The sequence below is a fragment of the Chiloscyllium punctatum genome, chromosome 49 (genome assembly GCF_047496795.1).
Source record: "Chiloscyllium punctatum isolate Juve2018m chromosome 49, sChiPun1.3, whole genome shotgun sequence".
Lineage (NCBI taxonomy): Eukaryota > Metazoa > Chordata > Chondrichthyes > Orectolobiformes > Hemiscylliidae > Chiloscyllium > Chiloscyllium punctatum.
Window position 1 is genome coordinate 17,817,547 of NC_092787.1, and position 16,130 is coordinate 17,833,676.

General features: G+C 39.2%; 1 protein-coding gene across 1 annotated transcript in view; it reads right to left on the minus strand.

Moving 5' to 3' along the window:
• LOC140469258 (volume-regulated anion channel subunit LRRC8A) overlaps nucleotides 1-16,130 on the minus strand; it is a 72,577-nt gene that overhangs the window by 45,931 nt on the left and 10,516 nt on the right. Inside the window, exon 2 of the mRNA XM_072565594.1 lies at nucleotides 10,857-10,980. The gene's annotated coding sequence lies outside the window, so the exon portion shown is untranslated. The remainder of the gene's footprint in view (nucleotides 1-10,856; nucleotides 10,981-16,130) is intronic.

Below are 16,130 nucleotides of genomic sequence, written 5' to 3' on the forward strand. Positions count from 1 at the left end.
GTAGCCCCAAGCCTGAGTGATTTGTAGCTTTTAAATTTTACATAATTATGGACAGTCCAAATCACAGAAAATATTCAAGTCAAAGTCTGTGAGAAGATTTGTACCTCAGGTGCTCGTTGTTGTGGTTCTGTTCGCCGAGCTGGGAATTTGTGTTGCAGACATTTCGTCCCCTGTCTAGGTGACATCCTCAGTGCTTGGGAGCCTCCTGTGAAGCGCTTCTGTGATCTTTCCTCCGACATTTGTAGTGGTTTGAATCTGACGCTTCCGGTTGTCAGTTCCAGCTGTCCGCTGCAGTGGTCGGTATATTGGGTCCAGGTCGATGAGCTTATTGATAGAATCTGTGGATGAGTGCCATGCCTCTAGGGATTCCCTGGCTGTTCTCTGTTTGGCTTGTCCTATAATAGTAGTGTTGTCCCAGTCGAATTCATGTTGCCTGTCATCTGCGTGTGTGGCTACTAAGGATAGCTGGTCGTATCGTCTTGTGGCTAGTTGGTGTTCATGGATGCAGATCGTTAGCTGTCTTCGTGTTTGTCCTATGTAGTGTTTTGTGCAGTCCCTGCATGGGATTTTGTACACTACACTGGTTTTGCTCATGCTGGGTATTGGGTCCTTCGTTCTGGTGCCCAGCATGAGCAAAACCAATGTAGTGTACAAAATCCCATGCAAGGACTGCACAAAACACTACATAAGACAAACACGAAGACAGCTAACGATCCGCATCCATGAACACCAACTACAAGACGATACGACCAGCTATCCTTAGTAGCCACACACGCAGATGACAGGCAACATGAATTCGACTGGGACAACACTACTATTATAGGACAAGCCAAAGAGAGAACAGCCAGGGAATCCCTAGAGGCATGGCATTCATCCACAGATTCTATCAATAAGCTCATCGACCTGGACCCAATATACCGACCACTGCAGCGGACAGCTGGAACTGACAACCGGAAGCGGCAGATTCAAACCACTACAAATGCCGGAGGAAAGATCACAGAAGCGCTTCACAGGAGGCTCCCAAGCACTGAGGATGTCACCTAGACAGGGGACGAAATGTCTGCAACACAAATTCCCAGCTCGGCGAACAGAATAATCAAGTCAAGTTATAAGGGCATAGTGGGCGTAAAGTTGAAAATATGAAAAGTTTCCCATAGTGGAGAATGGCTGTTCCTTAATACAGTGCAAATTTGTCCCGTTTGATAGCTGAAAGAGTTTTACTGAGCAAAAAGCAATGTCATATAAGATAAGAAGCTAGTAGAACAGTCAGACAAGTAGGAAGTACATTTTAGCCTGGATAAATTGAGGTGATATTTTGGGAGTGAAATCATGGTTGCAAATTATTTGACTAGCTAGTTCTATAAAGTACAAAATCTTGTCTAACCTTTAATTCTGTACTAGTGCCCTACAGTTTTCCCATCAGAGTCCATATTTAAATAACTGGTCTCTTCACATCTAGAATCTAAGTTACAAACCATTTATCACCAGTTACCCTCTGTACACTCTTCAGTGCTTTCCTGCTCTTTTAAATTAAAATAAAAAAACACCCTAGGTCTCTTTAGATGCTGTTAGGACCAGCTGCATACTTAAGTGTTTTCAGTTGTTTCAAATGTACAAATTTATTTTCTTTTCCTTTTCATTCATGGCAATTTTTCCAAAAGTTGGAGCATTTCATATTTCATATAATATTCTAAATGTGACTTTATCAAGAAGTAATCTTGGGTTAGAATAGTCTGTTAAATTGTAATTAAATGAATGTTTGATGCAGCCCAGATATCTGCTTCACATTATTAGAAGACTTTAGAGACAATCAAGAGCAATATATTGGGATCCTTTTTCACTCTTACCAAAGGCCACTGTGATCCAAAGTTTTGTTTTTCTGTTCAAACATACACAAAAGTCTGGTATTGTTCAGCCATTCAGTAATTCAAATTTCCCCAAAATAATTACTTGTCCCAAGTACAGTATATTCCTCAAAGTCTATTGAATCAATTGTTTAATGGTTCAGCTTTTATTAAAAAGACTAAATTCAGTCATTGCTGTGCTATTAACCTTAACTCAACATAATTAGATAATACTCAATTTGCATTTTAGCATAAAATATAACCGAGTAGAATTTATTTCCCAAATTCTAACGGTTTAAATAAAGACCAGTCCAGAAAATAGAGTTGAATGATAAAACTAAATTTAAAAAATATACTTTCACTGTTTTTCTTTCAAAGCTCCATTGCGGGATGTGGACGTCATTAGCTGCCGAGTTGGAAGGTTGGAACTGGGATAAAGTGGGGAAGGGGAAATGAGGAAACTAGTGAAGTCCAGGCTTCCAACTCGGCACCACCCTCATGACCTTTCCTACCTGTCCACCTTCCTTCATACACCTATCTACTCCATCCTCCTCTCTGACATATCACCATTACCCTCACCTCCATCTACCTATTGCAATCTCAGCTACCTTCCCCCAAGCCCCACCCACTCCCATTTATTTCTCTACCCCCTCGGCTCACAAGCCTCATTCCTGATGAAGGGCTCTTGCCTGAGACGTCGATTCTCCTGCCCCTCGTACGCTGCCTGACCTGTTGTACTTTTCCAGCACCACACACTCGACTTTGATCTCCTGCATCTGCAGTCCTCATTTTCTCCATCACATATGTGTCAACTCTCTAAATGAGCAAAACGACCAATGCCATTCTTCCGTCTATTCCCTGCAACCCTGCATATTGTTTCCATGCAAATAATCATGTAATGCACTCGTGAATGTCTCACTCTACTGCACTTTCAGACAGGGCATTCCAGATCTGAATCATTTGCTGTTTGAAAATATTTTTTCTCACATCACACTTACTTCTTTTGTAAATTACTTTAAATCTGTGCCCCCTCATTCTCAATCCCTTTACCATAATACAATAAGAAATAGGAAAATAAGTAGGCCATTTGGGCCCTCAAACCAGCTCTGCCATTCAACAGAACCCTGTATGTTGCAATGAGATCACCTCTCATTCTTCTGTATTTCAATGAGTTTAGTTGGAACCTGCTTAATCTTTGTTCATATGGTAATCTCTCTGTACCAGAGATCATTCAAGTAAACCTTTTCTGAACTGCCTTCAACTAAATAATATTTTCTCTTAAGAGATCCAAATCTATTTCTCAGTACTATAGACATTGTCTCATTCGCCAGCACTTTGTACAATTGCAGTATTTTCTTTACTCTTACATTCCAATGCACTTGAAATAAGGACCAATGTTCCATTAACCTTTCTGACTGCTTGCTGCACACCTGTGTGCTACCTTTTGTGTTTCATACACAAACACACCCAACTCATAAAATCATGCAGTACAGAAACAGATCCCTCAGTCTAACTCATCCGCATTGACCAAACATCCCACTCTGACCTCGTCCCATTTGCCAACATTTGGCCCATATCCCTCTAAACCCACCCTATTCATATACCCAACAAGATGCCATTTAAATGTTGTAATTATACCGCCTCAACCACTTCCTCTGGCAACTTGTTCCATGTACACTCCACCCCTGCATGAAAAAAGTTACCCTTCGAGTCCTTTTTAAACCATTCTACTCTCACCCTAAACCTATCCCCTCTAATTTTGGACTTCCCACACCGCAGGAAAAGGATCTTGGCTGGTCACCCTATTTATGTCCCTCATGATTTTGTAAACTTCTAGGTCACCCCTCAACCTCCAATGGTCCAGGAAAATGGCGCCAGCCTATTCAACCCCTACTTATAATTCAAACTCTCCGTTCCTGGCAACATCCTTGTAAATCTTTTCTGAATCCTCCTAAGTTTAACAACAGCCTTCCTATAGAAGAGTGACCAAAATTGAATGCAGTGTTCCAAAAGTCGCCTCACCAATGTACTGTACAGCTGCAACATGACCTCACAGCTCCTGTATTCAATATTCTAACCAATAAGGTAAATGTGCCAAATGCCTTCTTCACCACCCTGTCTGCCTGCAACTCTACTTTCAAGGAATTATGCACTGCACTCTTAGGTGTCTTTGTTTGGCAGGGACCTATTATTAACTGTTTAAGTCCTGCCCTGGTTTGCCTTATCAAAATGCAACACCTCACATTTATCTAAATTAAACTCCATCTGCCACTCCTCAGCCTGTTGGTTCATCTGATTAAGGTCCCATTTTATTCTGAGATGTCCTTCTTCACTGTCCACTACACTACCAATTTTGGTGTCACCTGCAAACTTACAAACCATGCCACCTATATTCACATCCAAATCATTTATACAATTGCCGGGCGGCACATTGGCTCAGTGGTTAGCACCAGGGACCAGAGTTCGATTCCAGCCTTGGGCAACTGTCTGCGTGGAGTTTGCACATTCTCCCTGTGTCTGCATGGGTTTCCTCCGGGTGCTCAGGTTTCCTCCCACAGTCCAAAGTTGTGCAGGTTGGGCGAATTGGCCATCCTAAATTGCCCATAGTGATAGGTACATTATTAGGAAGTATGTGAATGGGTCTGGGTGGGTTACTCTTCGGAGGGTCGGTATGGACTTGTTGGGCTGAAGGGCCTGTTTCCACACTGTAGGGAATCTAACCTAATTTAATAAAAAAAGTGTTGTAAAACAGTAGACCAAGCACCAATTCTTGTGGCATACTGCTGGTCACAGGCCTCCAGTCTGAAAAGCAATACTCTACCACCATCATTTGTCTCCTACCTTCAAGCCAATTTTGTACTAATTGGCTAAGTCCCCCTACATCCAATGTGATCTGACCTTACTAACCATCATTTTGTGTTGCAGCTTTTTGCAGTTTTTCTCCATTTAAATCATTCTGTTCGCCCTTCCAAAATGAAATACTTCACATTTTCCCACGTCAGATAACAACTTTTCTGCCTACTTACTGAACCTATCAACATCTCTCTATAAACTACTTGTATCCCTAAATGGGAACGGTTTCCCTCAACTATCCTATTCATATCCTTCATGATTTTATCTTCTATCAAGTCACTCTCAACCTTGTCCTCTACAATGAAATCAGCCCTAACCTCCTGTCTATCTTCATAAATGAAGTTACTCACTTCTGGAATTATCTTTGTAACCTTTTAGCACTCTATCCAATCCATTCATATCATTTCTGAAGTATGGTGCCCAAAACTGTACGCACTACTCCAGCTTTGGAAATTTGACAATATAAATAAAAATAATATGTCATAGATGGATTAACATTATGTTGATAAATTAGTTTTCAAGATTTGTCTTGAAATTATTCAAGATTATAATCTTAGGAGAAGTAATTATATCAGTGCAAGATTTCTTCTTTCAAGGAAGATCGAAGAAACTTCACATTCCTAAAGTAGTGGATGATAGAATCATAGAGTTGTATAGCACGGAAACAGACCCTTTGATCAACTCATCCATGCCGACCAGATTTCCTAGATTAATCTAGTCCCATTTGCCAGCATTTAGCCCACATCGCTCTAAACCCTTCCTATTCCTAGACCCATTTAGATGCCTTTTAAATGTTGTAATTGTACCAGCCTCCAGCAGCTCATTCCATACATGCACTGTCCTCTGCATGAAAAGTTGCCGCTGAGGTCCCTTTTAAATCTTTCCCCTCTCACCTTTAAATGTATACCCTCTAGTTTTAGACTCCCCCATTCCTGGGAAAAGATTTTGTTTATTCACCCTAACCATGTCCCTCATAATGTTATAAACCCCTTTAAGGTCACCCCTCAGCCCCCAACACCCCAGGGAAAATAGCCCCAGCCTATTTAGCCTCTCTCGATAGATCAAACCTTCCAACCCTGGCAACATCCTTGGAAATATTTTCTGAACCCTTTCAAGTTTCAGAACTTCCATAGGTGTCATGAAGTAAAAAAACATACAAGGGCACTGAATGGAGTAGGATTGATAGGCTGAATGGCTTTCTTGCATTGTCAGTTTCCTTGTTAAATGGTTTGCAAGTGTACTAATCTTAAACCCACTACTGTAAAACAAATACTGTACAGTGTCAGCATTACACAATCTCATCAGCATTACAGATCTGGCAAGCACTAGGTAAACGAGATGCCTTGCATCTGCTGACTTGTGAATGATTCACTAACTCAGATGATCATCTGACACAAGATTCCACAATCTAAAGATTACAAAAATATGGCCAAGGATTTTTAAAATACTCATTCATGGGGTGTGGGTGCTGTCAGAATGCCTATCCCTAATTACCCTCAAGAAGGTTGTGGTGAGCTGTCTTCTTGAACCATTACGTTCAATTCGGCATTTATGGTATTGTCAGAAGAAGGAAATGTCTCAAGCAGACATCACAATGGGTTTCCTCAAGCAGAGCAATTAGTGTTCTGTTAGTTTTCTTGTTTGGCCAATATAATCAGCTGCAAAACCACAATTACAATAACGTCTATCTATATAGCATCTTTAACAAAGTAGAAAGTTCCCAAAGTACTCCAGACAGTCATCGGGAAGGAAATGAAGGCTGAGTCAAAAGCGAATACAGAAAAAAAATCAAAAGCTTGATCAAAAATGTGGGTTTTAAAGAAGGTCTTAAAGGAGAATGTTGATTTTGTCATTGGCATGTAGTTACATCCATCGTGCTGTTGGGAAGAGAGCTCCAGGATTTTGACTCATTTTCCTGAAGGAACCACAATATAGTTTTCAGTGATAGGATGGTGTGCATCATGTAGTTGAAGTTGTAGGTGGTTGTATTTCCATATATCTACTGCCCTTGTCTTTTTAAATCTACAAGTTGGGGATTGGGAAGGTGCTTTCAAAGGACTGAAGGTGATTTGCTTCAGTGCAGCTTGTAGATGGCACATAATGCCCACCCTTGTGTATCAGTGGAGGAGGGAGAAACTGGTGAATGGGGTGAGTGCCAATCAAGGAGACAACTTTGTCCTGGGTAGTGTCAAGCTTCTTGTGTTGTTGCAGCTGAACTCAGCTGGGTAAGTTGAAAGTGTTTTATTGTATGCTTGCATTATGTCTTCTACATGACAGGTAGGCTTTGTCGAGTCAGACAGCGAGTTACACCATTATTCCCAGCGTCTAATCTGCTCTTGTAACCACCTTTCCTAAAATCACCTAACATGGCTCAGTTTCAACTTATGTTCATAATATTCATAATATATCCAAGTAACTGGGATATTTTGTACTTTATATAATCTCTGTAATAATAAAGCATGATATAAATGCCAGTTGCAAATATTTTTGAGTTGCTTTGTTTCACAAGCTTAAATACTTTCTCAGAAAGATCTGTCAGTTTTCATATGCTTTTGAAAGCTATTATTTAGAAAGAATGCAGTAGGGAAAACCAGAAGAGACCATTTGGTCGATGTGATTGGTCTCAGACTTTACTATGAATACGTATCAAATAATTTTCTCACTAGTCAATTCCAAAAACCACCATGTGAAAGCCATGTCTGATTTGTCTATACATTTTCCCCTCTGCCTCCTTATGGTCACTGTTGACTCTTGAAACCAAGTAAATAGTTATTTAAGCTTGTATTAATCTTATCAATTTTCAGTCTTATACAGGGCGACCCCCCGTATCCGTGGAATAGTTTCCCGCAGTTTCAAATATCCTCGGTTTACTGTGGCCCGAACATATTATAGGGAACCTTCTGGAACCGGGGATCAGAGGGCTGCAGGGAAGGTAAGTTTCCTATTGAAATGAATGGATTCGCTCCTATCTGTGGTTTCAGGCTTCTGTGGTAGGTTACGGAACATATCCCCTGCAGGTACGGGATGGGGGGGATCTAGTGTATTCTACTGTAATCAAAATTAGTTTCTGTAGTTTCTTCTCAAATCTCCTATTGCCAGGCATCAAACAAATGATTCATTGTTGTACTTTTCCAATACTTTGCTTTCCCTTTTTCCTGCAAAATGGTAACCAAAACTCCACATCGTACTCCAGATGGAGCTAAAATTGCCTTGCTAAGAACAAAATATTTTACATGTTTCACCCCACCTCAGTATCTTAGAATTCTATCGACCATTGCATATGAAGGCTACAGATCCTACATTACAGACTGCTCTAAAACTCGCAGATGACAGATCCTGAGCCAGCAAGCTCATTATATTACAAACAGACATCATCACTTCCACAAAGTAACACTGACTAGCCAAAACCAGATCTCATCCACATGAAAGTAGACCTATTTCTCTTAATATTGGATCTTGCTAAACCAAATGACAGCACTTTACATAAATTTAGTGCAGGACATATCTGTAGGCAATGGGTGTTTTGAAAGCTTGATTTTAAGCAAATGCGTAACCTTGTCAATGATTCGGTATCCTTGTCAATTTTTCTGTGCCAAGATGAATTCTTTAACCTAACAAACAATTGAGCATTTATGGTATTACTAGAAAAAGAATCTGTCCTGTGCACATCGCAGTGTTTTCGCCTACCCAGTCCCTACATTCTACTGCAAGTTCCCTTCTTTGGTCAATATAATCGACTGCAATATCACAACAATAACTTCTACTTTATGGCACTTTTAGCAAAAGAATATTCTAAAAGAACTTCAAACATTAAGAAGGAAAGAAATGAAGGCTGAGCCAAAGGAGGATATACAAATGATGATCAAGAACTTGAACAAAGGTGGGGGTTTTAGAAAGATTCTAACCAAGTTAGAAAGATTTAGACTGAAAATTCCAAAGCATGCAGCCTGGTTGACTAAAGGCACAACCTTAATGATAAGGCTGAGGAAGCAAGAATGCACAGAAGGGTCAAAGGGATATAAAGGCAGTGAATGTGTTTTTAGTGCTGAAGAAATTTATACCTTGAGAAGTTTTACTGTTGTCAAATGAAAGAGATAGTGCTATGATTGTGACCAACCTCTGATTTGATCATGTCATAAATAATTATCAATGGGTTAACACCGCACTATCTTTAGAATTGGAAATAGATTTTATTGTCACATGTAGACTACCATAGAAAGTGAAACGATAAAGATGTGAAGAATATTAAATTCTGAAATTAATAATCTCTGATATTCACTGATGATCAAGCTTAACACTTAGTTTAAAATACATGGAAGTATAGTGACAACCAGGCAAATTAATGTGTGAAAGGTACATTTTTGATTTAAAGTGTCTTGTAACAGTGAGGATGACTTACTATATTTATATATATATAAAACTATTATACACACACATCTACACATATACCCAAAACTATAATATATTTATATAGGTGACATTAACAGTACAAGCTTATATCTAAGTGGTAAATATACATTGCGATTTTTCGAACTTGACAATACTGCATCAACAAATTAGGAATGCATCAAACTGTAAAGATCATTGTGGTCCAACCAGTCAGTTCAAATGTAAAATAACACAACAACAAGGTCATTTTCACTGTCTTCAGTTCTACAGTTCTATTATTCCTGACCAAATATGGCAAGGTCAAATTTTACTTAAGTTTGAAATTTATTGCACTGAGGGTTAATGCTGTACAATATGTAATTGAAATTAGGAGACAGAAACAACAATTAATAAAGCAAACATGTTTACATTTCTAATTGACCTTATTAAGAAAAGACAATGAAACAAGTAATGTGATGTTCAGAAACTGTAAAAAAAAACTTATTCTCAAAATCTTAAATGGAACACAGTTTAATGTACATGTCTAAAAGATCACAGCTCATTTTTCTGTGAAGTCTTTCAATTTGTCCCTTTGCCAATTTCAACCTTGTTCAGAATTACCAGGCAATTTGTGACACTAAAACTAGAGTGGAAATCTGTTACTAAAGCAAAATAATACAAATACTGAAAATTTGAACTACGCAGGAGCTAGGCAGCATTTGTGTTAAAAAACGAAGTTACAGTTTCAGGCTAGTGACCTTTTATTGGTTCCAATTTCTAATAGATTTTCTTTACATGAAGGGAAACTGTCTCAGGTTTGGCTGTTGACTTCATTTTGGCTTAGTCCTCAAAAGCTGTGGGAGTAGCAGACCAACAGACTGGCTGCCCAACCTTCTTCTTTCCATTGCAGGGAAGTCTCAAACCAGGCCATCCAAATCATATATATATCTTATATTTCTAACTGAATGGACTACATAATTCCACATCATTCAGGGACATTATATCAACTTTAAAGTTGCAACACATATTTAAAAAAACTAGCCAATAAATGTCAGCATAACTTTTTCAGGTATGTGCAATACCTGAACTGACAATGTAGTTACTTGCATTTGCATTTACCTTATTAAGTAGTCTGTCAAATATTCTGGTAAGTAGAAACTGCTTTGTAAATGAAGGTCCAATATCAAGTTTGATTTGTTGATACAACTGAAGGTGGAGATTAGTTCTTTGCAGCATTAATTCTACAATCAACTCTGCCTCTAAGTTTTGCTCCACAACTGACCAATATCTTTTTCATACTGCCTCAGCCTATATCATTTGCAATGATTCAAGTCAGACTATTGTTGTCTGTAGCTCCACTGTTCTGAGTTTAGACAAAACAGCACACAAAACACAGAGTACAAGAACAGGACTCAGCTGACTTCATAAACTATTCAAGTTGTGTTTTTATGGTTTAGCGTTTCCCCTAACTGCTTGACTGTCCCTTATCTTCACCATAAGCAATCATTGTTCTTGACTTGTGCAGAAGTAGTTTTAAAGTCTCACTTGGTTTCCTATTAATCTGCATATTAAGGAAAGCTATATCATCGTACTTATTGTACTCAGCAAAGGATATTTCTCTATGTAAAAACAGAAATTTATTATGCATTGAAATTATTTCTAAATTCTGATTTTGATCCTTACATAGTTAATTGTAGTTCAGTGATAAGCAAATCTGGCTATATCTTTTCTAATAGATTTAACCTTTTCTCTCATTCTGTTTGGTGAAGATTTACACTTCCATTCACTCACCGTGTTGCTGGTTGTTATCTGTCCTCTGATGCTCTGTGTACCAGGCAGACAGCCCTCTGTACTCGATCCCCACCAACTCTGGGTACCTTGTACTCTCTTAGCGCCATAGGAGCAGTTGCCAACACTGAAATTTCAGAGGCAGAATTAATTAGAAAGCTAAATGACTTGACAATGTGGAATGTAAAGCACTTGGTCAAAGTTTATCCGACTAACAATGGATCTCCACAGAAGTTTGACCAGATGGGCCAATGGGCTGAGACGTGGCAGATGGAGTTTCAGATAAATGTGAGGTGCTGCATTTTGGGAAAGCAAATCTTAGCAGGACTTATATACTTAATGATAAGGTCCTAGGGAGTGTTGCTGAACAAAAAGACCTTGGAGTACAAGTTCATAGCTCCTTGAAAGTGGCGTTACAGGTAGATAGGATAGTGAAGGAGGTGTTTGGTATGCTTTCCTTTATTGGTCAGAGTATTGAGTACAGGAGATGGGAGGTCATGTTGCGGCTGTACAGGACATTGGTTAGGCCACTGTTGGAATATTACGTGCAATTCTGATCTCCTTCCTATCGGAAAGATGTTGTGAAACTTGAAAGGATTCAAAAAGATTTACAAGGATGTTTCCAGGGTTGGAGGATTTGAGCTATAGGGAGAGGCTGAACAGGCTGGGGCTATTTTCCCTGAAGCACCGAAGGCTGAGGGGTGACCTTATAGAGGTTTACAAAATTATGAGGGGCATGGATAAGGTAAATAGGCAAAGTCTTTTCCCTGGGGTCAGGGAGTCCAGAACTAGAGGGCATAGGTTTAGGGTGAGAGGGGAAAGATATAAAAGAGACCTACGAGACAACTTTTTCACACAGAGAATGGTACCTGAATGGAATGAGCTGCCAGAGGAAGTGGAGGAGGCTGGTACAATTGTAACATTTAAGAGGCATTTGGATGGGTATATGAATAGAAAGGATTTGGAGAGATATGGGCCGCGTGCTGGTAGGTGGGACTATATTGGGTTGAGATATCTGGTCGGCATGGACAGGTTGGACCGAAGGGTCGGTTTCCATGCTGTACCTCTCTATGACTCTAAGTTTGTACTTTATCCCAATCCTTGCTCTCAGCAACCTCCTCACTCTAGCATTTTATTCCTGATTCATGTTCATTAAAGCTCGGTATTAGATTCTTCAATAACACAACTTTAAGTACTGCAAACTGTAAACCATCATGATAGATATGTTATTATTGAAATTCATCCAAAACAGAGCTGGTATGACACCATATAAACAGAACACAGGAGCGACACTGAGACCCACTCCTATTACTAGGTACTTTACCACAAGATATTACCATCTAGCCATTTCAAACTTTAAGTCTAATGGATTATTTATACTTGGGAAATGCAAACCTGTAATTGACAATGTAAGGACCATACTGTTTAACAGCTTCCACTTGTAGAATATACTGAATCGAAGGAAGGATCTGAAGAAGTCATATTGGACTCAAAATTTTAACTGATTCTTTTACCATAGATGCGTTCAGACTTGCTGAGTACTACGCATTCATTAAGAAAGTTTTCACACTGGTTTCTTCCTGGAATGTCACATTTGAAACTCATGAAGATTTTTCCACTGATATTTTTATCTCCCCTAACTTTATAATATGTAACTAAATTATAAATTCTAATGCACGTTCTAAAAATATCCTGAATTGTACCAAAATATTGCTTTCAATGACACAAACTATTGTCCAGTTCATAAGTTATTAAATGTGAAGATGAGCTTTACCCCTTGGCTTAACTGATAAATTAAAACAGTCATTTCCATAAACTTCAGGATTATACAAACTTCTGTCCTGAAAACTGATTTTGACAAAAACAGACATGAACGAAAAATAGCCCATTCAGTTCTCCAGTGTTGCTGTCTATTATATAGGTATTAATCAAATTCATCGATGGTCAGATAAATTATGAAAATTAAGCGACAGGAATAAAAAAACTGACATTCGACATAACCTAAAACTATAAAACTCAGCAAACCTCCAATCAAAAAATAAGAGAAATAATTCATAACCTGTTCCCTTACAATATACTTCTCACTCTGTTGTTGATCAGCAGGCTTAACACAACTTCTGTTAACGTTTTAAATTTTTCCCCCAGAAACTGGAAGGTCAAAAATCCCAGATAAGCTCACAATTCTACATTCAGGCTTAATGACTCCGTCTGAGCTATAAGATCAGAGAGCTTCTCGGTTAAGTCTTCAATCTAATGCTTCCCAGCCAGATTTCTCCATCAACAGTGAACCCCATTGAAGCCTGCAAAGTGTTGAGAACCCCAAGTGAGACTTGTGGGGATAGAAATACTTGCTAAAGTGGAGGGGAGGGGTTACGTATAAATGAAAGCACGGTTACAACTCGATAGGTCTCTGTGGTGGTCATTATCGCTGCAGAGCTTACATTTTGGGAAACCGTTTTCTGGACTGCTGTAGATTGTTATCTCCCAGTGATAGTGCTGAATTTGGCCACAGAATATAGGGAGGAGAAAAATCCAACCATCACAGGGTACACTGATAGTTACTAGGACTGCAACAGATGTGGACAGAATCTGGTCTGCTTGGCAAGAAAAATTAGTCAAGATTTACATGCAAACGCCATCTATGTGGACAAACTGTCAAAAAACAATAGCTGCCTGGGGAATTGTACTCCAGTTGCACAGATCAACACTTTCAAAAGTGGTGTTTTGGGAAGAGATTGTAAATTAAAGCAATTTATGCAAGTAACTGCGTTTCCTTACCACAACACTACAGTGCAAACATAATACATTCTCCCACTGCAAAACAATGTAAGATACTGCAATTATGTAAATGTTCATGTTCATCTCTGAAGGTTGCCACCCAGGTAAATAGTGCTGTGAAGAAGGCATGTGGCATACAGGGCTTTACTGGTAGAGGAATTGAGTTCCGGAGTCCTGAGGTCATGTTGCAGTTGTATAAGACTCTGGTGCGGCCTTATCTGGAGTATTGTGTACAGTTTTGGTCACCATTCTATAGGAAGGATGTGGAGGCACTGGAACGGGTGCAGAGGAGGTTTACCAGGATGTTGCCTGGCATGGTAGGAAGATCGTATGAGGAAAGGCTGAGGCACTTGGGGCTGTTCTCATTGGAGAAAAGAAGGTTTAGGGGAGATTTGATAGAGGTGTATAAGATGATAAGGGGTTTAGATAGGGTTGACAGTGAGAACCTTTTTCCGCGTATGGAGTCAGCTGTTACTAGGGGATACAGCTTTAAATTAAGGGGTGGTTGGTATAGGACAGATGTTAGGGGTAGATTCTTTACTCAGCGGGTTGTGAGTTCATGGAATGCCCTGCCAGTATCAGTGGTGGACTCTCCCTCTTTATGGGATTAGTGGTGCTGGAAGAGCACAGCAGTTCAGGCAGCATCCAACGAGCAGCGAAATCGACGTTTCGGGCAAAAGCCCTTCATCAGGATTCCTGACGAAGGGCTTTTGCCCGAAACGTCGATTTCGCTGCTCGTTGGATGCTGCCTGAATTGCTGTGCTCTTCCAGCACCACTAATCCAGTATTTGGTTTTCAGCATCTGTAATCATTGTTTTTACCTCTCCCTCTTTATGGTCATTCAAGCGGGCATTGGATAAGCATATGGAGGTTATTGGGCTAGTGTAGGTTAGGTAGGCTTCGGTCGGCGCAACATTGAGGGCCGAAGGGCCTGTACTGCGCTGTATTTTTCTATGTTTTCTATGTATCTCCATTTATCCACAAGCATCCCAAATTCATCAACCAATTTCACTGTCCTATGTCTTGTTGCTATTAGCAAAATATTAGCTTAGATTGTTCAATTGGCATTATATTAATGTTAGTAGTGGCTACTTAAAAAGGTTATAGCATTTGGTATTAAAATAAAGCACTGTGCATCTTGGAAAGTATACCCAGCCTGGAGGCTTGGTTTCTTCCTACTAGACATTTTGCAAGCCAATAACTGAGAAGTAGGGTTGGTCTGATTGGATAAGTAGCTTCAACCCCATCTGTGTTCTACACAGGTGAGCTGCATGTCTTTTGCTGGTTAAAAATCAGCAGCATTCCTGAATATACCTCGGACTACATTCTCACTGAACAATTGCTGCTTAAACCTCAAGATTGGGTATTTGAGATACACTTAATATCAGAATACAGACTCTGTGAATTTCTACACTAGTTTTGTTTGAAAACTTAAATTACATATTGTGTTTCATACTGGTTTCAGGTTGATCAAAAAAAGCTTTGATAGCCAGAAACGGAAGAGATTCCAATACACAGCATTTTTATGGTGATGCATCAATATCAGTAACGTTTATAATCAACATCATTCTGTTTACACTCTTTGTGCAGTGACAGTGTTGTGTTTATAATCAGAGTCTAAGCTCTTAAATCAAGGAAACACTGACCTTTGACAATTTCACGTTCAATGAAACAGAAATAGGGATAAATTATGTATCAAGACTGACAGGCAATGGAGTCAATAATTAGACTTCAGAGGGAGTCTTAAATATAGATTTCAAACTGAACAAACTTAACCACAAAAATTAAATTCTGTGATGGATATACTCATAATCGTTTGGTCAATAGTTGCACTGCTCCAGTTTTTCATATCAGTTGAAAATTACATTCTGACACAAGGGAGGAAAACAGAACTTTAGTGACTCCCATAAATTTGAAATGGGGAGCCTAAAACAACATTTTGGGAATAGGTAGGTCATGGTTGCATTATTACACTGTTATAATTCTCAACTTTTCTGCCATTTCCACCATTGACCCTGGAGGAAAACAAAAAGTACATTTTCCAAGTTCTATGCTATAACAGAGGGTGCGTGTTTATTTCTCCTTCCTCTTATATTCTTCATAGATTTAAATACTATGAAATTATTTACAGTATAAATGGCAGTTATGTGGTAGTCATCTATATATCTGGTAACTTCAGATATTTTAATATCAGCTGTAGAAACAGAATTACAAATTGAGAACAAAAAGAATAATCAGGAGGGCAAAAGCATCACAGCTATTAATAAGTAGTACTTATGTTAAAAAGTCTCACATCTCCATTTTAAGCAGTACTCCTTCGTTCCTTTATTCTCTCACCTGCAAAATGGGTAAATAAACTAATGAGTTGGTCACTAACCTCCATTACTTTAAAAATTGCCTTCTGGACAAATCATCAGAGTTGCTCCTTTAATGTGGGGAAAAGGCTTCATTATGAAGATATAACCAAAACTGAGGGCAACTTATACCACATCACATTTC